The sequence below is a fragment of the Lissotriton vulgaris genome, chromosome 7, assembly GCF_964263255.1.
Source record: "Lissotriton vulgaris chromosome 7, aLisVul1.2, whole genome shotgun sequence".
Lineage (NCBI taxonomy): Eukaryota > Metazoa > Chordata > Amphibia > Caudata > Salamandridae > Lissotriton > Lissotriton vulgaris.
In genome coordinates this window covers 326,957,819-326,985,694 of record NC_141695.1, presented here as the reverse complement: position 1 = coordinate 326,985,694, position 27,876 = coordinate 326,957,819, and the positions used below count along the sequence as shown (strand labels likewise).

The 27,876-nt window shown below is 45.1% G+C and overlaps 1 protein-coding gene across 6 annotated transcripts in view; it reads left to right on the top strand.

Annotated features, from left to right (window-relative positions):
• Positions 1–16,553: 16,553 nt before the first annotated feature.
• Positions 16,554–27,876, top strand: part of MED25 (mediator complex subunit 25) — a 173,847-nt gene continuing 162,524 nt past the window's right edge. For all 6 annotated transcript variants that reach the window (XM_086930176.1, XM_086930179.1, XM_086930175.1 and 3 more), the window contains exon 1: positions 16,554–16,659. The gene's annotated coding sequence lies outside the window, so the exon portion shown is untranslated. The remainder of the gene's footprint in view (positions 16,660–27,876) is intronic.

The following is a 27,876-nucleotide window of genomic DNA, read 5'->3' as shown; positions in this document are numbered from 1 at the left end:
GTATCAAAAATACGTAACTTTATGTAAAAATACTTCATATGCAGAATTATCACAAGACCATATAACGTTTAGCGATTAAAGGCCACCAGATTTAAATAGGTGATTGTTCTTAAGTGTGCTTGGATAGCAAGGTACGATGACATGGAAAACAAACATTGCGGACCCTGGATCCGATGCGAACTCGGGATAGAGTTCACGTGTACCTTGCGATGAGTGTCCGAGGTGTTTCAGGCGCGGCTACTGTTGAGGGCGGACCCGGGACGAGGCCAACGGTTCTCCAAAGGATCTGTCCAGCTCGGAGCCCCCTCGAGGTGCGAGGCGGGTGAGCGGGACGGCGTGGAGGGTTGTGGCGATCCGGGGTCTGATGCAGCTCACGGGGCGAGGTGCCGTTCAGGCCTGCGGGGCGTACTACTTCTTAGCACACCAGGTCATACCTGTGGATCTGTGTGGGGCGCTGCGTTCTCGGGCGGACGGGTGCAGTACCGGGCCTTCGGTACCACCGTACGGAAGGCCTTTCTTGAGGTGCGGCACGGCCTTGGTATGCAGGAGGGCAAAGTGAGACAGTCGGGTACGTTACGACGTACGGACCGTCCGAGGCTATCAGATGCGCTCTGTGCAGATTCCGGCGGGAGAAGATGAGGGGCGCACAGCGTGCTCCGTAGCAGGCGAGGTGACAGGAGAGCGGGCGGCCCGGCTCTGAAGTGGAGAGCGACTCAAGCTTGAGCGGGGCTCTCTGCGGTGGGGCGACCAGGCTCCGAGCTGTCACGACCTTGGAGGGCGAAGGCACCCGAGTCACAACTCCGGCGAGGGAATAAGAACTAAAGGCCCAACAGCAAACGGGCACAGGCAGAATAGAACCCAATGGTCCTGGGGTTCCGTTCAGGGGTAAGCTCGTGATCAAGCCCTTGGAGATAGTTTCAGGCACAAGTCTTCAAAGTCCTTTCTGGTCTTTTCCTCTCCGTCCTCAGGAAGGTACCACTGCAGGTTTCCTTTCCTCAGCTTCTCTTGGTCCTTCTAGTCAGGCAGAAGTTCGTCGTGGTCAAAACTGGATCTAATTTCTTAGGAGCAGGGCTCCTGCCTTTATACTCGGTTTCTTTTGTCTTGACAGGCCAGGGGGCCTGAGCCTGGTTCAACCCGGTTTTGGAGTACTCTGTTGACAGGAAGCTGCTGTCTTCTTTCAGGGTGCAGGGCAGGGACATCAGACACTCCGCAGGAGGTGGAGCCAGCATTGTGGTGGTGGAGCACAACCCTATTCAGAGTCAAGGACTACTCCGCCCACCCATCTGGGTTTAAGCACCCTATTTACCACCTGGTAACCCCGTCTGTCCACGGGAATTCCCCAGCCCTGTCACTCACACAAACCCAGACAACAGATACACATCCTGGCAGAGGCGGGCTGAAATAGTCAGGGGAGCAAATGCTAACTTTCTAAAAGTAGCAGTTGCAAACACAGGATATTAAAATAAACCTTGCTAAAGGAAGTATTTTATTATTCTGAGTTCAGGCATACCAAATTCGACATGCCACTGTGTTCCCTGAGCCGGCCGGGACTATAGCGTGTAATAGTTCCAGCCCCTCACCTTGGCCTAAGAGAACTGGTAGCCCTTCAATAGTGAAGAACGAAAAAGGGTGGTAATTCACTACTAGGACATGCCACACACATCAGGGCTTGTCCTATCTTACGCTCACAATGCACCCGGCCCGTAGGCCAACCATAGGGGTGGCTGATATGAAGGTTAGGGAAGGTTTAGGGACTGGCAAGTGTGTGCACTTGCGCAGTCAGTGTGACAGTACCAGACCGTACGCAGGGTCTGCGATGGTGGACCCAAGACATCTTTTACGAGGCCGCTTCGGTGGGTGACGCAACCAGTGCTGCAGGCCCACTAGCGGCATTTGTATCTACAAGCCCCGGCACCCCTGGTGCACGTTACTGGCGACTGGCAGTAAACCAAATAAGCCAATCATGGAAATCAATTACGGATACACTTTATATAGGGAGCACTTGCACTGCGGCACAGATTGGCCGTTGCGCAGTGCCCTGAGCATCGAACACCAGCAAAAACATCTGGAGCACATCAGCAAAAAGTGGAAGGGAGACTCACGCCAAGGTGCCAGGTCTAACAACATGAATGTCAGTTTGCTAAAGAAGAGCAACGCTTATCATTTCTACTGGAAAATCGTTTACTGGAAGCACAACTCTAGGTGGAAAGTAGGTTGTATTCAAAATAATTTTGTTCCACGGATGCAGCAGAATGGAAATCAGTTACATACAGTTTACTGTCCCACCTAAACAGTGTTGTGTGCAAAATGAGCAAAATCATTTGCAATTCCATACAAATATGCCCTTAGCCCCATTGTTGCAGCAAACTGTGAGAACAAAACGCCACACAACCCAAGATTTCAACACAATCCATTGATTCTGAGCAATGCTTTTCCCGTTTTCACCAAATGTGACAAATTCACAATGACAGTGCCTCGGAGGTAGGATGATTGCATGCTTGCCGCAAGCTTAGAGGTAATCCACTAAGGCCCATATAGATGGAGAGGTGAATGGCCTCCCCATATCCTTTTAAATCGGTACTGGTGCTATCCGCTCCACGGTTTACTCCATGGAGTACCCAAACCTACTCCACTTGGGAAAAGAAGTCCACGTTCTATGCATAAGCAATAAACAAATTAGTAATCAGGTTTCACTGAATGCCCCAGTTAAAAAAGGGTCCTTGGAGAATGATCACCAATTCATATTGTGTGATTCAAGTCCTGGTAATTTACTTGGCAGAGACTTACTTTGCAAGATGAATTATGTGATCTATTGCACACTGGATGATGTTGTAGTTGTAACTCAAAAAGAAGACTCAGTATTTAAATAAAATCACAAGAGTTGAGAGTGAAGTTTTTCTAATTTCCCACAAAAGAAGGCCTGTCTCTTGATTTAAGACACAATGAAAGAAGAGGTATGAGATTTCACATGCAAAGAAATAGGATTAATAAAGAATGCAAAACCAGTTAGAATCACGATCAAACCAGATGCAGTTTACTCTAGAACTTGACAATACAAACATTCTCAACAAGCAAAAGAAGGAATGAAGTCCGTCATGGAAAAGACACTAGAGCAGGGGATCCTACAAAGACATGCTTGATGGGCCATGCAACTAAACTGTGATGGGTATTAAAACTGAGGAGAAAGTGGACAGTAGTACAAAATCTTAGACAAATAAAATTGTAGTTGCATGTCGTTCATTGGTACCGAATCCTGCTTTAATTTTGTTGCAGAATGGTACAGAGTTGTTGACTTCTGCCAAGCGTTCTTCTCCATTCCTCTCCAGTTGATAGAAAATATCTTTTCACATATCGATTCCTCAATAAAGTTCTCATTTGGTGTCAAATTCCACATGAGTACACAGAAAGCCCTTCAATATTTTTTTTTGTTTAAATCATTTTAATTAACTTTTTCTGGAGCAATTACGGCGGCCATCTTAGGTGAGTCAAGACTATAAAAATAAACGTTCATGGCTCCGCGCAGCGGACGCGTTCAGCCGGCGCGCCGCATTCGCGCCGGAGTCAAGCCAAGGTCCAGCCCGTCTACGCCCGTCCGCGACAGACCGGGACGTAGGGCGACCCCTCTTAGTCCCCCGATACCACCTGACACCGTGGATCCGGCCAGGTACCACTTGCAATGTACGAAACAGGAGCTGCTCCTCTTACGTCCTATTGTGGCTAAACACTGTGATCACAGCTACCAAGTCGATCAATTACCAACTGCTTGTGACTCATGCGACCACACTTTTCATTTACCTAGGATTAACATACAGGCAACATCTAAACCTAATATGATACTACTAAATTGCAGGTCATTAAAAAAACATAAATTGGAAATATATGATTTAATAACCACAAATAAGCCCGACGTGCTTTTTTTAACCGAGACGTGGCTGGATGAGGAATCTTCTCCGGAAGTGCTTGAAGCTACCCCCCTGGCTACTGTCTACTCCGTTTAGATAGACAAAAACAAAGAGGGGGAGGGATAGCCCTCATTCATAAGGCTGAGTTAGCATGCACCTTAGTTAAAGCCACTCTATTGCACAGTGAAAGCGGCTTATTTACCATCAAATTAGGACCAAGAAACATCATCAATGGCATGTTGGTATATCGCCCACCTGGAGCAGCTGGACAATTTGAGAATCAGCTCTTAGACTTTATAACAGCACCAGCTCTCCGTTACAAAAAGTTCATCATTTTAGGTGACTTAAACCTTCATTTTGATGATAGGGAATGTAAGGAGGCACAGGAGGTGGCAGCAGCTCTGGCGTCATTGGGGTTGAATCTTCTTTCTACTGCCCCATCACACCAACTAGGCCATCTCCTAGATCCCATCTTTGCCAACTGGGAGGGCATTACTAGCTTCCCCCCGGTTAGAATAATCTGGTCAGACCACTTTGTTATCCCGTTCTTGGTTGATAACTCACCTACTGAATACAGAGTTCTGAAACCCACTTCCCTAAAACATAGAAATTGGAAGAAGTTTAACCAAGAAGCCTTTAGACATGCCCTTCAAAAAAATCCCCCTCCGCAAAGCAACTCTCTTCAAGAGGCTTGGAAAAACTATGAAAATTGGCTGTCCAATGCTCTGGATGAGATAGCTCCTTGGACTTCCAAGCCCCCGGCCAGGCAATCCAAAACCGCCCCCTGGTTCTCGGAAAAATTAAAATCTGCCAAAGCCAGGTGTAAAACCCTAGAGCGTAACTGGAGAAAACACTACAATCTAGAGGATAAACTACTATATAAGAGCAAACTAAACAAATACCATAAACTAATGAGATCGGAAAAAAGCTGCCATCTCAAAATAGAATTGATTTAGCGGACAACCCCACTAAAGAATTGTTTTCTATTTATAAAGAACTCACGATTCCAACCAGATTGGAGGCTCAAGATACTCCTTCGAAAGAATTATGTGACTCCATTGCAGATTTTTTTGTAAATAAAATCGATAAAATTCATGCTACCTTCACTAAGGATGAGGCCAGTTCTAGTAAACTCGCAGAAGACAACAACAACAGAAACACGGGGACCTCTTACCTCACGTGCTTTACTACTCCTGACAAACAAGAGTTACTTAGCATCGCAAACAGCATAAAATCTGGCTCTCCCAGCGATGTCTGCCCGCCTACCCGCTGTAGAGGAGTCATGGAGACTACAATAATTGACCACATTAGTCTTATTGTATCGCTCTCCTTTAAAGAATGCAAGGTATTAGATGCTTGGAAAACCGCCCAAGTAATCCCCCTTAAAAAGAAGGCCAACATCCACATCTCCCAATTCCAGAATCTCCGTCCCATCTCACTCCTCCCTTTTTGTGCTAAGATTGTGGAGAAAGTAGTGAATAGGCAGCTCATGAGTTATCTGGAAGAACACTCTCTCCTGCATTCCACTCAATCATGTTTTAGAGCTGGATACTCTACTGAGTCAGCCCTACTTTTTTCCACCGAGAGTCTTAGACACATAGTTGATGAGGGAGAGACAGCAGCGTTGGTACTTTTAGACCTAAGTGCAGCCTTTGACACCGTGCTGCACTCAACGCTGCTGTCTCGGCTATCTGGTTTGGGAGTAAAGGGGCCAGCCCTTGCGTGGATGGAGTCCTTCCTGGTGAACAGGAACTTTCAGCTGCACTGCCCCCCATTTAGGTCCTCTCTCAGAAAGGCGAGCCATGGGGTTCCTCAGGGCTCGAGTCTGAGCCCCACCCTGTTTAATATCTACATGGAACCCCTGGCTCGCATAGTTGAGACTTATGGGGTGGGCATTGTCAGCTACGCTGATGATACCCAATTGATGTTTAAACTTACGCCCGACCACAATGAAGAGGCCACCAATTTCTCCAACTGTCTCTCTTCCGTGGCAGCTTGGATGAATAACAACTGTCTCCGCCTTAATGGCGACAAAACGGAACTGCTGGTGGTAGGTAAATCTTCTTCCGCATGGTCTCACATGTGGTGGCCTGCGGAATTAGGCAGTCCTCCTAGTCCTGTGGCCTCGGTACGTAACTTGGGCATCATACTGGACTCTAACCTTTCATACAAGCCCCATATCAGTAAAACCACTGCCAGATGTTTCAGCGTACTGAAAGTTCTTCGGAAAGTACTGGATCTCCTTCCTATGGATTCCAGGAAGACCATTGTACATGCCCTTGTAACCCCCATCTGGACTATGGTAACGCCCTGCTACTGGGTTTGAGCAAAGAGGGACTCCACCAACTCCAGTGTGCCCAGAATGCTGCTGCGCGTCTTGTGCTCAAACTTCCTCGAAGAGCCTCAAGCAGATCTGCCTTGTCCAAACTCCACTGGCTCCCCATCAAGGAGCGAATGAAATTTAAATCCCTATGCTTTGCCCATCGTATTGCCCACGGCACTGGCCCAGGTTATCTTCATCGGTTACTCACAATACATCGACCTACCAGGAATTTGAGATCTTCTGGAATGATGATGTTCAAAATTCCTAAAATTACCAGGGCCAGGATGGGCGGCTGCTCGTACAGATACTTAGCTGCCAAGGGCTGGAACGAGCTTCCTCTTGAGATCCGTATGGAACCCTCCGAAATCAGGTTTCGGGGGAAACTCAAAACTTTCCTATTCCCTCGCAATTAATTATTATTTCCTCCCTTGCCCTGTTTGGATCTACCTGTGTTCTTTCCTCTGAGCTCTTATTGCAGTTTTCAGCGCGGGGACACTCTGTTTTTGAGTAACCAGGCGCTTTACAAATGGTTTCTATTCTATTCTATTCTTTTGTTTGTTTGTGCACAATGGTCAATAAAACATACAGAAAGCCCTTCAATCTTTAGTCAGATTCTAAAGAAAGGTTTGGAAAGTTTGCAACTGCCTTAAAATGAAATGGTTACTTATCAGTACGAGTATTTTTGCAGCTTGAAGAATTTTATGGATTCACATGCTGTGCATTATTCCGCCATCAAGTGGTTGGGTCCTGAAAAGTCTCTTTGAAGTCTTTTTCTCTTTTTTTGATTTTTTCTTAAGCGCACCACTGACCATTTGGGTTTGAACACCTCTTTTGTGATGTCGGACATATGTCCTGAAAATCCCTCAATGCAGCCACCATTTTTAGATTATTTTTTTTCTTCAGGATGGCAGTATTCGCTTGAGCTGAGTTTGTAGGTACACCTCTACTGGTGGAGGTGGGTGGGTTGCATGTGAAACCAGAAAATTTTTCAAGCTACAAAAACAATCCCTTCCCGTTAGTAACCATTTTGTTTTTCAGCGTGAATCTTTTCTGGATTCACATGCTGTGCATTGATTACAGAGCGGTTTTCCTTCATGTGGGTTAGTTGGGTTCTTTGTAGTGTGTATTTGTAAACAAATGTTTTAGTACTCTTTGTCACACTTCTGCTTCTCTATTGATCTGAATATCCACTGTAGGAAGCTGGCTCCTTATGTTATATATCAATAATCAAATATACTATGCAAAGAGTCCAGGAGTTCCCTTACTAGTCAGCAATCCCAAAGTGCTCTATTAGCGAGTAGTGTGGTCAAGCAGCCTTAGGCTTAAGACAGAGGAGTGCAAGGCATTTGCAAATGCTCACGCTGATCATTAAAAGACAACATGACTCAAGGAGGAGATCCACACTAATTTATAAAAATAGCAAGTATCTTTATATGTGTTTAGGCATCAGAGAAAAATTGTTCAAGTGAGTACGTTTTCAAATATAAATTATTTTCAACTTAAAAAGTGGATACAATGCAATTTCTGAGTTCTGCAATGTTATCCTATGGAAGGAAGAACAAATTCTGCAAACAGGTATAGTACCACAACTTGCCAGACCAATCTCTAGGAGTTAAGGTGAGTGGTGAACAAGGTGCAAGGCAGTTGCAACAGTACACCACCAGTGGCATGAGGGCGGCCGGGTGCAGTGTGCAAATCAGCGTTGGGAGCCCAATACGTTTCAATGGGGATAGGTCTCTGTAAGATTCTGGTTAGAAAGCCGGTTGGGCTGAACCAGCAAATGGGCTCAGGCATTGTGATGCTCGGGTATGGGGGGGGGGGGACACCTTTGGTCTGGAGCTAGTTAAATTTACTCAAATTGTATGTATAATATAATAACTTATAGAGGAGTTAAGCCAGCCTTATTCATTGATTGGTCTGTTATTATGTTTATCACATTTTCATCCACCCACTACAGCATTTAGCAGTAGATCAGTCATTTTAATCCATTGGCTAACTTCACTATGAGTGACAACATTCTTCTATTTGACGTGAAGCACATTCGCAAACTACTATGGCAATCTGTGATTTTTTAAAACAAAAATAAATGTTCACTTTTAGCCAATGTGTTTGTTTTTTTTTTACACGGTCGAGAATCCGACAGCTATCAACATATACTGAGAAGTGTTCTCATTATGTTTATTAAAAAAAAGAAAAAAAATGTATCCATATGTTCCAGCAAAGTGAACACGGACAACCGCGTTGCTTTCTTACATATAATAAACAGCATGCTCTTTGTACATCTGAATGTTTGTTCAAAAGGTTACGTGTAGTTAGTTTTAAACAAAAACAAGCAACAATATGTTCTTAATAAACTTTGACGACTGCAATGTAAGGCCTGTTCAATTGCGTGTTTTGGCTATGTTGCTATGCAGAGGCAAGGTGGCGCAACACTGCCACCTACTGGTACGTGTTCTCTTCATAGGTCTGTCAGAAATGATAGCAGCCTCGCAACCATCTCACTCGCTCCTTTTCTGCAGCTCAGTTTCCACTAGAGCATGGGTCTTCAAACTGGGGGGTGGGCCTGTTTCCCTTGCAGGAGCGAGCAGGGGCACCATCTGTTTGAAAGTTAATTACAACAGATGTCGCAAAAGCTCACTCCAGCAAGGGAATTGCGAAACGTGCACGCATTGCCCTTGAAAGCAATGCAAAGCGTGCACGTTTTTGGGCGAAAAAGCAAATCAATTCCAAGAGGTCTCCTCCTATGCAGCACATGCAAGCTGCATAGGCGAGACCTAAAAAGGCTTTGTCAATTTGGAATGCCTCTACGTGGATAATAACAGCCATAGCTGCAACACAACTGCCACCATAGTAATAATGTTAGCTATTATCCTCCCTATGTCACATAATTTAGCACTCAGATATTAGCGTAAAATATATTTTGGAAATTAAGGGCCTCATTATGATGTTAGTTGGAAAGGCTCTGAATGGCATTCTGATTTTCCTAACCCGTGTTCCCAACCGGTTCAAAAACATTTCCGACCGACTGATTACGATAGAACGTAACCGTTCGGTCTTACCAGCTTGATTCAGACCGACATTCAGAGAAACTGAGTCGGTCAGAGCCGAATCGTACAGTTCTACGGACCACGTTTCCGACCAACGTATTATGATGTCAGATTCAGACAGCATTTCCGACTTGGTTTGATCAACATAGAACGGCTGGCGGAAACTGATTTTGGGGGCCCATAACAGGCACCCCTTCACCCGGAGGCCTCCAGTTGGGGCTTTGGGGGTACCCATGAGACCCCTCTTTACAACCATGCACAGTGTGGCAGGCACCATGGGGTGCCCGCCACAGGGTGCAAGGTTTTCTGCAACCACCCCTTTCTTCAATGAGAGCCTGTGTTGTCAGTCGGAACACAGGCTCCCATTGAGTCTGACCGAACGATGTACGAAACCATCATAATCGGATGGTTGGACTCCCCGAACCCGAGTTGGTCGGAAACTATTCCAACAAGGGGTCGGTCAGAATGCTTTCCGACCGACATCGTAATGAGGCCCTAAGTTGTTTTTCTCCAAACAGCTAAAAATACACCCATATTTATCTCAAATACACAAGCTCAATGTGGGTATACATATAATTTCAACCAAGCAAAAGCTTCTAATTTAGTAGGGTGAGCTTCACAGAGGAGAGCTACTTAAAGGGAGCTGGAGAGCGACCAGTAGCTCTTGAGTAAGGCTCCCTTTTTTCAGTTTTTACAGATAAATACAGACAGAAAACAATGTGTTTTCTGTCTGCATTTATTTTTATAAGCGGATAAATACATAAAAATGTTCTGCTTTAAAGTGACTCTCTAGGCTGTCTTTAATGAATTATAGCCAAACAGCTGAGCAGATGGATAGCATGGGAAATTAAAAAACAGGATGAAATTTCTTTAAATAACGGCTTGTGTCAATATACATTTGTGGTATAATGCTAGTATTTACCAGTGAATGTATTGCTATGTAATATTTGGTAGCTTAAATGGCTAAAACATGACAGACATAAAATTATAAGCACGCATCTATCAGTTAAATAAATATGGAACTGAACAGTTGTACAACTTCAGTTATACGCAAAACACAAAATAAATATGGATAAATACAGATAAAATGGCCCAAAAATAAATATGGATAAAAAGAGATGGAAATGGTAAAAAAATAAATACCATAAAACCAGTAGCACCACTTGTGAGCTAGTCATTGGAGAAGCCTGCTCTCCATCGTATACCATTCTCTCTGTAACAAAGATAATCCTATAGTAGATTAAAATCATCCTTTTATTTACAGTAGATAATGGAAGTCTCTACATGTTGAGGTCCTCATTCGTAGGCTCTAAGTTTACTTATCTATTTAGCCTCCATCTGTTGTAAATACATTTCTCTATTTCCATCACTTGGATTCAACTTCACATGAAAGGGGTGTGCCAAGGTGGCCTTTCCTAATAGCAAGTCACAGGGGGATGTACGATTGTTTTGCGACCGGAATGCAGTCGCAAAACAATCTAAGTTTACTGCCTCCTACAAGTAGGTAGTAAGCCACCCGCAAAGGGTAAGGGGCCCCAGGGGACCCCTTCCCCTTTGTGATTGGCAATGAAAACTTCCTACTCTTAAAAAATGAAACTGAAACGTTTAATTTTTGGTTCTTAAACACATCCCGTTTTCCATTAAGAAAAACGAGCTGCAATTTTTTTTTAAAGTATCATTTTTTTAAAAGCAAACACAGACATGGGGGCTGGTTGTGTTATTGCCTATTCCCAATGGGTTGCAATTTGAAACCTGCCTTATGAATATTGATGAGGCAGGTCATTGGCCGACCCCATTGGAAATCATAAAATGTCTAAGACACATTAGTACATTTCCTTTTGCGAGTTGCAAATTACGAGTCGCTAAAATTCGCAAATTGCGAGTCGCAAAAGGAACTGGTTAGACGTGTGAGCCTGCGTTCTGAAGCTTGATATAACGGATGTCTGGATCCAGGTTTTTTGGATAATCATGCCTCATAGCAGCTGTTTCTTTAAAATTAAACGGATTGGTAAAGGGCTAAGGGCCAGACGGACAACCATTTCATTTTGCGAGTCTCTAATTGCGATTTTTTGCAACTCGCAATTAGAAAATCATAAAATGAAATGTATTGTGTCTCAGACACATTAGCGATTCCCAAAGGGGTCACAATTGTCCTGCCTCATCAATATTCATGAGACAGGTCGCAATTTGCGACGCATTGGGAATGGGCAATAACACAGGAATGGTGGTCTGCTGAGGACAGCAGACCACCATGCCTGTGTTTGCTTGCAATTTTTTTTTTAAATGCAGTCTGTTTTGTTTAAAGGGAACTAGACGCATTTCAAAAAGAAAAGGGAAACCTTTCTTTTTCATTTTTAGGTCGAGCCTAGCAGAGTGAGGCATGCTGCAGTTGAGCATGCTGTGTAAGCCTCGCCTTCTCTCTGCCCATATTTTTGATTGGCTGGTGTCATTGTTCTTGGTAAATGCTGGTTTCTGTTTCAGTAGGAGACTTGTTAGTCCCTCCTTGTAACCTTCCTGTCTCTATTTGTGACCGCCCATGATGACTGGATCTTTTACTTGGCTCCGTACACGGTCGGCTATTTTGTTTATGGGCACTTATGGGGACAATAGTAGCAGATATTTTTTTTGTATTTGTATCCCAAACGCGGCGCCCGCTATAGGGATACTGCGCTCAGTTTATTTATTTCAATTTAATACTGAGCGCGGCGTCCACTTCTGGGACACAGCGCTCGGTTTAATTTTTTATTTATTTTTACTTTTATAGTGAGCGCGTGCCCGCTTCAAAGACACCGCACACAGTTTTTGTTTTTTTAACTAAAACTGAGCGCGGCGCCGCTTCAAGGACACCGCACTCAGTGTTATATGACCTGGCGTGGTAAGGACTTCGCATTTAACATCGCCCCAGGATGGAAGGGGACAAACATGCAGCACATGGGCATTTTATCTTATAGGGCTTAAAACCTTCCATAGGAGATCACCTCCTGTGTGTGGCCCTCCATGCACACTGCACAGCAGATTGTGTTAGCAGATTTTCATATTTTTTTAGTGCTTAAGAAAGACGATACTGTGGTTCCAAAGTACAGTGCCCTGTTGTGAGGCGTGTACGTGCTCATCATATGAAGCTGACTCTATGTGAGATTCATGCACCATGTACAACCTTAGTAGGCCATTGACTTACCACATTCCTGTCATGGTAACTGGCCCTGTCATGCCACATTCATGATCACTATAATGCATGTGGGGAGCGCTTTCTTAACATTCCACTCCCAGTCGCACAGCTTGATTGGATACTAGATCCTTTAACCGTTACAACATTTATCCTCGCTATAAATTTACTCCATTTATTTTAAACCACAATTTCTTAAAAGTTCATCTTCTCGTTTTTTCCGTTTTTTACGCTTGGGTAGGCACACGTGATTACAAGAAGCATATAAGAATGCAATCTGTCTGTCCTATAACCAAACAAGTGCTCCCTCAAACCTGCCCTTTTGTCTTTCCCTTTTGTCTTTCCTGACCTGTCAATTCGCTGATGTTTTCTCATCCCTACTCTGTCGCATGTTTCTGTCTAGCCACCACTCTGGCGTTTTCTTGTTCGGGTCCAGTCACACCTATCTGTCGTATTACTTGCCTGGTGCTGTCTGATTCTTGCTGTGCCACACGTCTGTCCTCCCACTTTCCTGGTGCCATCTCATTCCTTTAATGCCATTTTTGACTGTCATCACACCTCTCTTGTCCTATTTAATGTCCTCATACGTTTCTCTATATCTACAATCTTCACCTCTCTTCTCCTATTAATTTCCTCTTATATTTCTCTCTATCTTCAGCCTCTCTCTTTATGCTGTCCTCTCCTTCTCACACATCTCTGTGGCTTCATTGTCCTCTCGCTTCCATAGTGCTGTCTATTCCAGTGCTCTAACATCTCTGTCCTGTTATGTGCATTGCTCTATGACCTCACTCCTAGCGCCTAGCCCAGTGTGACATTTCCTTGGTAAACAGCCGTTTCCACACAACCGTTACAGCATGCCTTTGCAATGCAAAAGGTTTGCAGCAGTGGGTAGAAGGTGTTGGATTTAACTGCAACACCTTCCCTACTGTTGCACACACTGGAGTTGGAATAGAAAATGAATCTATTCCAACTTCCAGCGCTCCCCCGACAGAAAGTCGGGGTAAAGTTTTGCGTTGCAAGTGTATGCGATGTAATTGCATGCGTTGTAACGTCACATATTCCATTTCCTTATCCACAGTAAAACCTAATTTCTTGTTTCACATGCCTGCCTCATCAGTCCTCCCTGTGTTACTATTGCATTTTGGCGCTCTCATTGTGCTGTTGCTGCCTTTGATCTGACAGTCCCTTGTCGACAGTGTGACCTCTACTTTCTCACGTTCCTTCCCCATGAGTTCTCTGGGTTCTACCTCTTTCCTGTCCTATTGTCTTGGGCCTGTATCATTGTGCCTCTGGCCTGTCACACATCTGTCACATAAGCTCTCTGTTATGGTATGTTGTTGTTGGGGTTTCTATAGCGCACAGTCTTCCATTAGTATGGCCTCGTACCACTGTCATTGTTTGGGGGTGCCTCAACAAGTGCCTACAACGGTTTCAGTTCCTTTTCTTTTGCATGTCATTTTATAAAGTGCAAACTTGACCCAAAGGCATAAGAGCACTTCGTATGAGAACCAGACATTTTAGATGAGAACTATACATTACATGTTCTTAATATATTTATATTTGAAGGCACAGGTAGAGTAAGTTATTTGCCCAGAATCACAGGATATTGAGCTGAGGCTAAGATTCTAACCTGCTTCCCACGTTCTGAATCCTGCAGCTCTAGCCGCTAGACCACATATCCTTCCCCTGCACTGTAGATCCAACTTTGAGTCACCTTGGGATGATATGCTATGAGAGTTCTCTTCTTGCCTTTCTCTGACTTGGTGGTGGTGTCATGTCACTTTGGTGGTGCCAAGGCTGGAAGGAGGCATCACTAGTTTCTTTTTGAGAGACAGAAAAGAGTGATAGGAGTGATAGAGAACTGTTTGAACCCCCTTGTAAAGCGCTTAGGTCTAATTGATGGAGCAAGTGCTAGACTTGAAGCTAATTTGAATGATATAAAAACGCTATTAAATGGTGCAGATGCTAGTCTTACTATTTATTCTTTAGCCCCAGCTGCCAATTGTCCCCTGGCACCCAGGTGGCGATAGTTCTATCTCCACTGGTCCACAGACTTCCAAGGTCGACAGTTGTGAGGGGCCGGATAGTAGAACTATCAGGGGTCATAGTCCAATGACCATGAGTAGTCAGCAGAGAGGCATTTTATCATGAGCATATAGGGGTGAAAAACAGCCTATCCCGTCCCCCTGCCTCAATCTTCTCCTGGAAGCCTCTCAGATGTGGCAATCCAACCAAATACTCCTGTGCTTCAGCCCAATAAAGTTGCAATGACAGCCCAGATAAATAATAAAGTAAGCCATTGGCTAACCACAAATTCTGACTTTAATGTCACCATTACGATTATTATGATAACATTCCATTAGTGAAGAAGGTAGAATGGGTAGGCCCTCTACTTGAAAGATGTAAGGGGAATTGTGTGGTTATCAACTTTAAGTTCCTTCAGCTTGCTGGGAATCTTTTTTTCGAGTTCCGCATAGCATTCATTTTTTCCCCTCAAATTACTACTTTTGTACTTTTAGGTCGAGCCTGGGCAGCGCATGCGCTGCTCTGCGAGGCATGCTGTATTAGAGTATTGACTTGAAGCTCTGGCCACTCTTCACCCATATTTGTCATTGTCCTTTGTAAATGCTGGCTTCTGATTCGTCTTGTTAGTCCCTCTTTAGTACCGCCTTGCATTTATTTGTAACCTCCTATGAGATGATGACTGGCCCTTTTACTTCTGTTGTTACACTCAGGGCACAAGTCCTAAAAAAAGAAGTGGGGGGACGCTCCAAGTTAGGTGGTGTCACATGAAGTGACATCATGACAGGAAGTGACGTCACAAAAGGTAGTCTCCTCTTATTACCGGGAGACCCGCTTCACTTGGGGGGCCACGTTAACCCACTGTGGAATGTAGCCTCATTCTCTGACAGTCTTGGCGCGCAGATCAGCAGTTTACAGAACATCCCTTCCTTCGAAACAATGCCACCGAGGTCGGATTTCTCACATACTACCAGGGGCCTGACATCACTTACTAAATGCGCGTTGCCAAATCGCTACTTACACACCACACATCCTAGTACACGTCAGCGCTGGTGACCAATTCCACGGAATCAGGCGCCAGCGAGCTCCAAGATAAACAGAACTGTTCTCCAACTGCAAGGCTTTTGGGCAGGGCGGCGGCGTCCAACCGGTAAAATAAGTGGGGGGACGTCGTCCACCCGCGTGGTACCCTGACTCGAGCCCTGGCTACACTGTATGCTTTATTCAGTCTGTAAGCACTATTTTCTTTAATGAGTTTCTCCTACATCAATCACGACATGCTTTCCTAGAATATTCTGCGTGTCATGCGCCCTTTCACTTTCCAAGCAGCCCTCGAAAATGGCTACTGCTTATTTGAAATGAATTGGGTCTCGCATTTACAAGCGTTTGAGCTATTGGCATTGTAAATGACAATGCCTTTTATTTAAGTGATAATTATCAAAATAAAAGACATTGTCATTGCAATGCCAATAGCTTAAACTGCTGCATATGCGAGGCCTATTCCATTGTAAATGCTTGTTTATGGGTAGGCAGTGACCCTCCTGCTCTTAAAAAACATTTTTGCTCCATTCTCAAAGCCATTTTAGTAGTCTCAAACAGGTCGAACCTCTGTTTTAGCAGTCTTGGACGGGCTAGAACCGCTTGAAACGATCGCACATGTGCCCCAAAAGTGATGAGCTTATGGGCGTGTCTGTAACAAACCTCCCTTGTGCCTTCAACCGGGCCTCAAAAATCACACATTGCATCGGGGCCGTTCTGGGTCGTTCTGGGTCATGCGCAAATGTACCAATCCCAATCTTCTATCCCTCTCCTCCTCCCATCTAGAAACATTGCCACAGTTGTGGCAACGCAGCTGCCTGTCTGGCCCAGGTTATCACCGCCTCGGGTGCAGTGAGGTGAAAACACACCCAGTCCCCAGAGTTTGTCTCAGAACGGTTCGGATACAGGCAGGCGAGATCTCCATCTCCACAGCCAATAGGCACTTCGCAATTCTGTGCAAGCCTAGGATTGGCTGAACTGTCCCCATTGCTCCAATCCTAGGTTGCCTTACACTGTAGCTGCACATCTGGAACGACTCCAGAATATGTTCAGCAGTGGGATTGGTTATTATGCGACCCGGAAATACAAACATTACGCACAAGGGCCGCTAAAGTGTTTCAGCAGCTAGATCAACACTCGTCTCGGCTACGGGAATCTTCTGTAAGTAATGTATAATTGGTCACATAAGTAAAATCAGAACGGCTTTTATAACAACGTATTACAGAAAGTAGCAAGGCATCTTTTCGAGTCTCAAGGTATCCTTGTTCGAAGTGAGGTCTGCTCTGCTTCGTTTGTCTGTTGGCAGAGTGAGTCCGCCCATTTGCTGTTCTTCAGTGGCATAGGTGGTAATTTAACATGATGCCTTGACAGTTCTAGTTGATGTCGTTTGCCCAAGCTGTGGAGACTAACTGCCCAACATTGTGAATAAGGAATTATGTTTTGAGTGCAGGTTGGCAGGCACCTTTTCATCTGGATTGCACGATTTGGCGGGTGCATGCTATACAGATGGGGGTTTGATTGTCAAATTGCATTTGGGCACCGAATGGATCTGGATTCAGTCCTTATGTTTTGTTACAGATTCTGAACTATTTTCATATAGTCCTTAATTAGTTTTACGTTTCAACTTATTTACGCAGGTTAACGGCATGTCTAAAGTTTACTGCCTTTCGCACGGAGAATGTTGGCTGTTTGTTAATGTGTTTAGGTTTTGCACGGGCCCGGACGTAATACTTAAATATGACTTCATAAAAGATTGTCCCTATTCGTTTTTAACGTGTCTTCGTTGCCTTGGTTTACTTTAATCATCAGTAGTGAATCATTAAGGGAGCTATAGAATACACTTTGAAGTGCTTTCTATTTCTATTTGCTGATTCAAGTATGTACTTGTAGGAAGAAAAAATATAGGCTTTAGGGGATTTTCCTACTTTTATTTACCTGCTGAGACATGAAAATATTGGTCATGCCGGTAAATAAAACGGCCAGGTGACAACGACTAGGCACATCTGTCTTTATCAACTGAGATCTGCTTTATACTCTCATGTTATTGCCTTTGAAATAAGTGGTAACAGTCCAGTATGACAAGGTACAGCATGACAGACTTATAGCACATGTCCATTACAAAAAACATGTATGCAGACATACAGACCAGGTGTGTAATTCATAGAAGAACCATTAAAAACTGCTTGGAGTATATCATTTTAGATGCAAAAACAACAGTTGATGGACAGAATGCAGAACAATGTCATACATTCACCCCAGTACAGAGATCTGGGCTTAAATCCATAGTTTTTTTGCTCACCACACCACCCCAGTTCAGACATGGCCATATGCAAATCAGCCTTGACCCTGTGCCTCATGTGAACAGTCCATCAATGGTTCAGAGCATCGCCGATGGTCCATTTTCACCGCCCTATTTCCACTTAGCCTGCCTGTGGTATAATTGATGTAAGCCAGTTAAAATAAAGAATACATTAAAATGTACCATTATATTGTGATTGCATATATATATATAGTAATTATTACCTAGGATGAGGTGTGGTAGCGTGTTACACTGAACCGCACGCTGCTCTGGAACCCAAAGTTAGTTTTTTTTTTTTTTTTAGTTTATGGTTGGTTACTGAAATTAGTCTAGCACTCTTATAGAATCCATGGCATGCATTTACTCCCTGTACTGTGGTGACAAGTGCTAGACTGACACCTGGTGTATACTGACACTGTTTCAGTCTACCCATAACTTCAAAATTTGCAAACATACGTGACAAGAATTTTCGAATGTATTAAGGACAAGGAGGCGAGGATTATGCTATACTCATTTCTTTATAAGAAATGCCCAGCAGCCAATAAAACACATAAAAACCACAATACCCATGAACACTTGGGTAACAACCATAGAGTCTGCAGTATATAAGGCCAGGTAGATAGTCACACTTCCTCTTTCTTTGGTGAGAAAAGCTCATTCCAATAACCAGAAAAAAAAGTAACATGGAAAGACAGTCAAGGTAAAACCCCATCTCCAATCCAGGACAGTCAAGGAAACTTCCGAATGCCAACAAAGCAGAAGACAGGAACCACAATCCTCAAAGGAGCAGGCAGGGAAATCCAGGCCTCCATTAAGAGTCGTCACTTGGGATCAGATCCTGAAAAGAGACAGAAAGCCGTAATACACAGACTGTGCAATATGATCCTAAAAAGAAGGGTGGGTAGAAAAACAAGATCATTGCATCATGTCAACATCAAGGAAATCTTGAACATGCTTACAGTAATAATAATGTATACAACAATGGGTGGGATAATCCTCGCCTCCTTGTCCTTAATAGAATTGAAAATTCTTGTCACGTATGTTTGCAAATTTTGAATTCTATTTCAGGACAGGAGGCTCTGATTATGCTTGTTTAAAGCTGATCCACCACAACAGAAGCAACATGATCAATAGGCTTAAAGTAGAAGGTTTTAAAAACAGAATCAGAGGACCAATCAGCGGCCTTCATAATATCAAACAAAGTGACACCCAACGAGAAAGCTTTAGAAGCCATAGCCCCTCATGTAGAATGAGCCCTAAACACAGACACATCAATTCCAGCTTCCTCCATGAGCCAACGTACCTACCGAGATAAAGTAGCCGGGGTAACGGGGCGAAAGGGCTTATGCAAAGCAATCAACAATTGACCCTGCATATCAGAACGAAAAGAAGAAGTACTTACTTTGTAATCTTTGAGACATTGAACGACACAAAGGTTAGGATGTGCAGGGAAGGACGGATAAGAAATAAACGCAGTATTGGTCTTGGTACGCCTAGAGAGACGAAACGTGACGCCCTCAGGAGTAAAACTGCGCCCGGCTAGATCTAAAGCACGGACATCCAACACCCGCTTGCAGAAAACCAGACATAACAACATAGTCAGTTTGGCTGACAGCTGTTTACGGGACAATAAAGAATTGACCGGCCAACCCTCCAGAAAACGCATAACAATAGACACGTCCCACAAGGCAACGTATTTAGGACGTGGAGGATTCGCAAGGCGGATACCTTTGAGCAAATTAGCCACTAAAGGATGTTCACCCGCCGGTTTACCATCCACGTGGAGGTGACCCGCAGAGATCACAGAACAGAAGTTGTTCACCGTGCGATTCGCCAAACCAGACGGAGCAAGCAAGGCCAAAAAATTGACCATCACAGAAACATCAGCCGATGTTGGATCAACTTTCCGTTGAACACACCAGTCACTCCAACGCTTCCAAGAGCCTCTGTAGCGTTTGTGGGTACCAGGAAACCAGGCGTCACTGATGTATCTGGAAGCGTCCGCAGAAAGGCCTGGGACCGACCAGCGTTCCCCGAAATCCGCCACACCAGAAGAAGGGGAGAGCCTGATAGAATCAGGGGATGCAGATTCTGAAGAGGATCCAGCAGGAGATTCCACTTCTGGGGAAGAAGGAACGGCACTGCACAAGCCATTTCCAGGAGAACCGGGAACCATGCTTGAGCCCTCCACAGAGGAGCAATCAAGATCAACTCTGCTTGGTAGCGCTTCGTGTAAGCCAGGACCCTGGGAATCATCATGAACGGGGGAAATGCATAACACAGCGCTGTCGGCCATGGTTGGAGAAAGGCATCCGTGGCAAGGGCTTCCAGATCCGGCCTCCAACTGAAGAATAGTGGGAGCTGAGTGTTGAGGCGGGAAGCAAATAGAACTATCTGGCATTGTCCCCAGGACCGGAGGAGATGACGTAACACGCGAGGATGAAGTCTCCAATCGCTGAAGTCCCTCAGATATCTCGAGTTCTAATCTGCAATGAGATTGTTGCAACCAGGGAGATATTCTGCAATAACCGTGATCTTTTGTTGCAGACAAAAGTGCCAAAAATCCTTGGCAATCTCCGCTAGTAATCTCGACCGAGTTCCCCCCAGCTTGTTGATATAGCGGACTGCTGACACGTTGTCCATGCGGAGAAGTATACAGCAGTTGGACTGAAGGGGAGAGAGGCAACGAATCGCAAAGGAGCCCGCTAGGAGCTCGAGACAGTTGATGTGGAGGGAGAGCTCTTGGGGAGACCACTGACCCCCCCCCCCTCCCGTCGAGACCGGACCGCACCGGGCCCCCCAGCCCCAACGACTGGCATCCGACTCGATCACCACCTCTGGCGTGGATCCGAACAGGGCTCGACCATCCCAAGCCTCCATATGATCCAGCCACCATTGCATCACCGACCTCGCGTCCTCCGATAGAGGAATTTGATCCGAATACCTGAGGCCGTACTGGAGATGACGAATCTTCAGGCGCTGCAAAGCTCTGTAGTGCAGCGGGGCTGGGAAGATCGCCTGAAGGGAAGAAGCCAAGAGACCAACGACACGTGCTAACGACCTCAATGACACAGTCGGTTTCGTAATAATGGAAGTCAATTCCCTTTTGATATACCGAATCTTCTGATTGGGTAATAGAAGCTGACATGTAAGAGAGTTGACTTTGAAACCCAAGAAGTCCATCACCTGAGGCGGGCGTAACACAGACTTTTGAGCGTTCACCAGAAAGCCGAGGGATTGCAAGAGCTCTATGGTCCACTCCAGATGAGACATCAGCTTGAGTGGACAATCCGCCCGAAGGAGGATGTCGTCCAAGTAAATGATCAACCGAACTCCCTGACTGCGAAGAGACTCCACGACCGGCCTCAACAGTTTCGTGAAGCACCAAGGTGCTGATGAGAGGCCGAACGGGAGAACTTGATACTCGTACCAAGTCCCCTGCCAGTGGAACTGGAGGAAGCGGCGATGCGGGCGGAAGATGGGAATGGACAAGTAAGCGTCCTTGAGGTCTAGACGAACCATCCAGTCCTTCTCGCGCAGAAGATCCCGCAACAGATGGATTCCCTCCATCTTGAAGTGTCTGTAGACCACTCCTCCGTTGAACTCCTTTAGATTGAGCACCAATCGTGAGCCCCCCACCCTTCTTCTCTACAAGGAAGACCGTGCTGACGTACCCCTGTGGATGACGCACGGTTGGAACAATCGCCCCCTTTAAGAGAGGTGACTTTAGTTCCTCGGTGATGAACTCCTGATCCCTTTGGGAAAAACAAAGAGGAGAGGGAGGATGGGATTGACGCTGGGGCTGATAAAACTATTTTGTACCCCTGGACCGTCTCCAGCACCCATGCATCGCTGGAGATCAAGCGCCAATTGTCAAGGAAAAAACGAATCCTGCCCCCCAGAACAACACTGCATGCAGGAATCGGGCAAACCTGAAGTTGCGGAATCTTGATATCCACCGGAGTTTCCACCGGAACGTCCTTTTTTGTACTGTCCGCGGCCCTTCCTAGAGGGATAGAAGTTTGATCTTTGGGAGTAGCCGGAATCTGGAGTTGCTCCTCTGTGGGACTGGTACCCTTTCTGATTGGGTTGTTGTTGACCACGGCCGAACGAGCGTCCCCTGTTTCGTCCGGCCTTGCTGAAAACCGGACAAAAAGCTCATCGGAGCGAGGCCTGGGCTTTGTCTAATCCACTAAAGGTATTGACAAACTGGGTCAGTTCTTTCAAAAATGGCTGACCAAAAAGCAAGCCCTGAGCTGCAGGACCCGACTCCGAGGTGGAAAGCTCTGCCAGTTTTGGGTCGAGTTTCAGGAGGATAGACCTACGCCTCTGACTGGAGGGTGCGCAATTGGCATTGGCAAATCGCCCTCTGAGCCCATTCGATAAGCTCATCCGTATCCACCAGCGCCGATGACTCTTTGGCCCTGAAGCCAAGATCCAAAATCTTTGTAAGCGGGCCCAGCATATGAAGGACCTTGTCCTGGCACGAACGCCATGAACGGTCCAGACCCTTCTTCGGATCTTTTGCAAACTTACGAAGATAAGTCACCGTGGTGGGATCCACCTCTGGTGTATCTGCCAAGTTGTCCGACAGATCCGGCCTAGGGCACTCCGAACAGAGACGTGCACGGATCTCTTACTCAAAAGGCCGACGGATGTGTTGTTGCACATACTCCGCCACCGCCGGGGATGGGAGCCAAGCTGTTGAATTGGGGTGGACAATGTCTGTGGGATCAAAGGTGAGGACTGGAGGATGAGTAGGGGCATCCACAAAATGCTCTTTGCACTTCCTCTTCTTCGGAGGTGGTGGAACGTGATCTGAAGAAGATGAGGAGAGTTGTTCATCACTATCAGCTTCAGCTGCCGCAGATTTGGACTTGGCAGCAGACAGAGACTTGGCTAACCGCTGAAAGTCTGAGGTATGGGGATTCCCTGGGGAACCGGAAGACTTGAGCGATGCAGGAACCCAACCCTGTTGCTGAGCATACTGAGTCAAATGTCTCTTCAGAGGAGTTATTGCACGAACTAGTGCCTTATTCATGGAATGCTGTACACCCCTATCAAGGGCTTCCACCAAATCTTGCTCAAGAGACTCAGAGGCCTCTTCATCGTAGTCATTGTCATCTTCATAGTAATATTCACTCATTGTACACCAACAGTGTAATTCTGCCCACAAGATGACTGAATATAAAGTTTGCCGAATGCAAAAGTCAGGGGGAGTGACAAAAACCCCACAGCTAGCCAAGGAAAAGCAGAAAACTGCTTCAAAAATATTTAAAAGGTGGAGGCAGGGCTTGCCGTCTTACAAAAAAGCACTCTAGGCAGAGCCTATGCCAAATTCTTCAGCCGGAAGCTTTTTCCAGCAACCGGCGTCAAACTGGGGTTAAATTTGAGGCTGTGGGCGTACTAGTCTCAAGGGATGTCCTTTGCTGAAGCTCCGGTTTCAGTCAGAGACGCGGAGCGCCGGAAATCACCACCGCGCATGCGCGGACACCGGCTCCCTCAAAATGACGAGAGGAGCTCGCGCAGGCAGCGCGAGTCCTCTACAACCCCCAACTCCCACTCCACAGGTAAGGGACACGGGCACAAAGCGCCCAGACCGAAAGGGAGATGTACACACGCTCCCAGACGCGCAACGCCGCAATAAAGAAAAGAAGGGGGAAAACGGCACAGACGCGAGGGAACGAGAAGCACAGCACGGCACAAAGCGCGAGCAAAGCGCTAAGTAGAAAGACAAGCAAAAACACAGCAAAATCGTAAGTAGATAATAGTAATGCACTTAACTGGCTGCAGAGCAGCAAAGAAAGAGGAAGTGTGACTATCTACCTGGCCTTATATACTGCAGACTCTATGGTTGTTACCCAAGTGTTCATGGGTATTGTGGTTTTTATGTGTTTTATTGGCTGCTGGGCATTTCTAATAAAGAAATGAGTATAGCATAATCGGAGCCTCCTGTCCTGAAATAGAATTTGTTTGCTACTGCCTTTCGTGTGGGTGGTATTTTCTGTTGACTGCTTTGATCGTCCTGCTCAGTCATCTTCAGGAACTATGCTGTCTTTCACACTAACTTCTTACAGTCTGACTACACACTGCCATCTTCCTGTTGGTCTCCACATTGTTCTTCCAGAGCAGGAAGTGCATTGAACAAATTAGCGGCTTCTTTCAGCCTACAAGTACGGTTTGCATAGCAAAGTTGCAAAGGAGACTCAACAAAACGGGCCATCGGCAGAGAGGATGTATCCCCCTAAACTACACTAGAATGTTTGCGAGACCCAGCTTTTGTAATAACCAATTTTACGAACTCCATCAGTAGGTTTAGGTGCGCTGGCTTGATTACATCTCTTGTGTTTTTAACGAAGAATGAAGTGATTGCTTTTAATGGTTCATTCTGGTCCCTCAGTTACAGAGTTAGTACTAAGCTACTCCTTTTCTCACACTCGACTACTTCCTCTGGAAATATTAAGGAAGGAAAATAATTGTAATGTTTTGTGATGTGCACACATTTTACAAGACTGTAAAGTTGCAGTGAATGCTTGTACTAGTCTCTTGTATGATGCACACTCTTGACTGTCAAACTTAACTGTGACAGGCAACCATGCTGTGTTTGAGAGACTATTGTTTGACCTGTGACAGGCACACATTCAGTTGTTGATTAATATGTCAATTTGATGTCAGTTATTTATATTTTGTGGTTCATATTTTGATACACTTTACTTAATTTCACCATACAGTTTGAACCACCTTCTAAGTTCCATCCAAATAAGGATGGAATTCCTATTCCATAGTACAGAGGGAAATAATATTTTCAGATTTATATGATAGATTTGGAGCCTGATAGACTATATGTGGAAATATGCAAAAGAGGTTTTTCACTATTATTTGGCATCAGGCAGACAAGTTGATTTTATAACTCTTCCCCAAGTGAGGCACCAAGAGGGGCCCGTCGACTTTAATGAATCTGAGTTAGCTCTCAGAAGGATGGAGAAAATATTTAAATCAAATGAGAGCACTGGTTTTGACTGGTTCAAATTTTTCCAAGGGGATGGGGAGTCTTTTGATAATTTTATAACGGCACTCTCTGCCTCTTTCCTCATGCAGTTTCTGGACTAGAGCAGAATAAATGATCTGTGATCAACTCGTAGTCCTTGTCTGAAATTTAAACAAGCATTTACAATGCAACGGTTTCGACTTTGTAAAAGTTAGAGCTATTGGCATCGTAAATGACAAATTCTTTATTTATGTGTTGGTTTTGAAAACAGATAAATAAATGGCATTGCCATTTACAATGCCAATAGCTTAATCTCTCGCAAACAGTAAAAACAATCAATAATAACTTAACTCCTTATCATAGGACCAAAAACCATGCCTTAAGTTGCAGTCATTAAAGAGCTTGCTGACAATTAGGAGCTCCCTGAGTGATGGTGTGTGTTTTGTAGGCGTGTGTGTGTGTGTGTGTGTGCACGTGTGTATTGCTGAAATGCAATGCTCACATTCAATTAGGAGCTCCCTGAGTGATGGTGTGTGTGTGTTTGTAGGTGTGTGTGCGCGTGTGTGCACATGAGTATGCACATGTGCACGGTGTGTGTGCATGATCATTGTGTGAATGAACGTTCAAGAGTGTGTATGAATGTGCGCATGTGAGTGAGTGTGCATATGCATGGATCTACAAGGCATGAAAATGTATGTGCCACTCTAGTTTGTTGGTCTGCAAGGATTTTTAGGTCTCGCCTGTCGATGCGCATGCGCATCGAGCAAGGCGAGAGTATTGCGACTTATCCACTCTTTATCCACACTGCAAGGAATCGTGGCGATTCCTTGCAGTGCCCGTGACTTTTAAGGTCAATGCGCATGCGCATTGAGCTTATGCGCATGCGCATTGACCTTAAAAGCGCGTGCACGTCCGTCTTTGTTTACCCGCTCCGCCCCCTCCCCTTCCCGCCGTGTCGCATTTCTCCTCCCCCCTCCCCTCTCTTCCCTCCTTTCATTTTGATTGGACCCATCCTTACGACTATATAATTTGATGCACATATAATGTTCGCAGGACAAATATAGAAAGTGGATTTGAATGATGCCTATTTAATCTGCCTCCTTATTGTCCTTTTTGAGATCTAACATGTTTTCTTTCCAGCGTGTGTACATAGACTATCCATTCCCCCTTAATTCCTCCCAAAACTATCATGCATTTGATCTTCATAAGGTTCCCTCTTCCTTTTCTGATCCCCGGCTGAGCTAGGTGAGTCTCTTCCATTACCTTGAAGACTCCTTAGGCTTCTCCGTAATTACCCTTAGTTAAAACTCCCTGCCCAGAGATCTGTCTAGTAGCAATTATATTATTTCTACCCGATTTCCAGTTTATGACCATTGTATCATTACACAATATTTTATTTTTCGTATATTGACATCACGTGTTAGAACCCTATACTCTCCGTCACCACTCTAAAATGGCGACGGCCTGTGTATTTTCACCACTTCCGGTTTCGAACAGGATTATCTAAACATTCGGTCAGGACGCCTCTTGACCTACTTGCTATGCGACTCGATAGAGGAGTAACTAAGCACTGCGCCGTGATTACCAGGTAAGCTTCCGACCGCCCTAATGCCCATTCGCTGCCCTAAGAACCCCTCCACCCCTAATTTTTCCCGTGTTCATTTCCCCGTTTTCTTTTTCCCCTCTTTGCACAGAATAACTGTTTTCCTTGACGAACTTACTACAAGTTGGAATTATATAAGTATAACAATATCGGTAAGCCCCTTTAAAAAAGTTCCATCTTAATCGGCTAATAACTCACTCGAGGTGCCCGTGGGATCGCATGTTGCGTTTTTTAGGATATCTCTCTGGTAACATCATAAAAAAACATCTCACCGCTTAAGTTTGGATCTCTTTACCTGGCATAGACGGTACATTTATTTTAGAGTTTATTTTCTTAGTAAGCTGCATTTTCCCGTTAGCACAAAAACTATACAGTCACGGTTTGACTATAAATATCACTAATACTTTCTGTTTTCAGTGCACGTTTATAAGCTAAGCATGTCAAAATTATACACTTATGAGGGAACTTGCACCACGATTGTAGTGCACGTATACAAGCCAAGCATGATGCGAATTTTCACTTTCAAGGGAAATAGAACTTTTATTAATTCCCTTATTGGCTTTACACGGGATCATTTCCTGCACTGTTCTTTATGATTATAATCTCCGTTTAGATCACCATATTAAACTTAGGACCTTCCATAAGGCTTCTAGCTCTGGCACTTCGAGTTATTTTTCATTGCCCTTTTTAAAGCCCTGTACCGGTTACAAGTTCCTCACTTTGATTCCTTCTTTTTAGGTCTCGTTTTAATGAATGTTTCAAGTTGTACAAAGACGTTTTTCAAAGATTGTTAATGTTTTAGATGGTTTCGGAAGCATTTAGGGTTTAATTCGAAAACTGCCAGACAGCACAGCAAAGACATGTTGGGGACATGCTTAAAGCTTACCTAGGAATGCATTCCTCCTATGCTTACCATTTGCTTTGTGTTTTTTCATTCCTATTTACTGTCTTTCTATTTACTGGTATCCGAACTCCGTTCAGAGGAGCATGGGGCAAGCAAGTTACTGGGCCCAACCGTGGGTATCAAGGCATTTTACTGCTCATGTCCCAGGGCCCAACCTACTATGACAAAGTACCCCTACAGCACTTGACTCTGGTAGAGTGGATTGCGCAGTCCAAACCTTCTCCTGGAGGGGAATGCAGGCGTAAGGTGAACACTCCGCCCCCTCCCCTTCCCGCCGTCTCGCATTTCCCCTGCCGCATCAAAGGCTTTCACGGCCGGCCGGCCATGCTTTCAGTTTCACGACCGGCCGGCCGTGTCAATTACATTTCAAAGCCCGCTCTCCCTGCTCCGCCCCCTGCTCCGGCCGAGACGCATTTCTCCTCCTTCGCCGTTTTGCTGGTCTTGTTGATGTGCTATGCTGTGTCGCTTCATTGAATACCGTGATTAAGTACTTTATCCAAAAGGATTCCGTAATACCCGAATTCTGATGCGGATTAATTTTTCTTCTAATTTTTCTTCTTCTGTATAGCCACACAATAACTTTC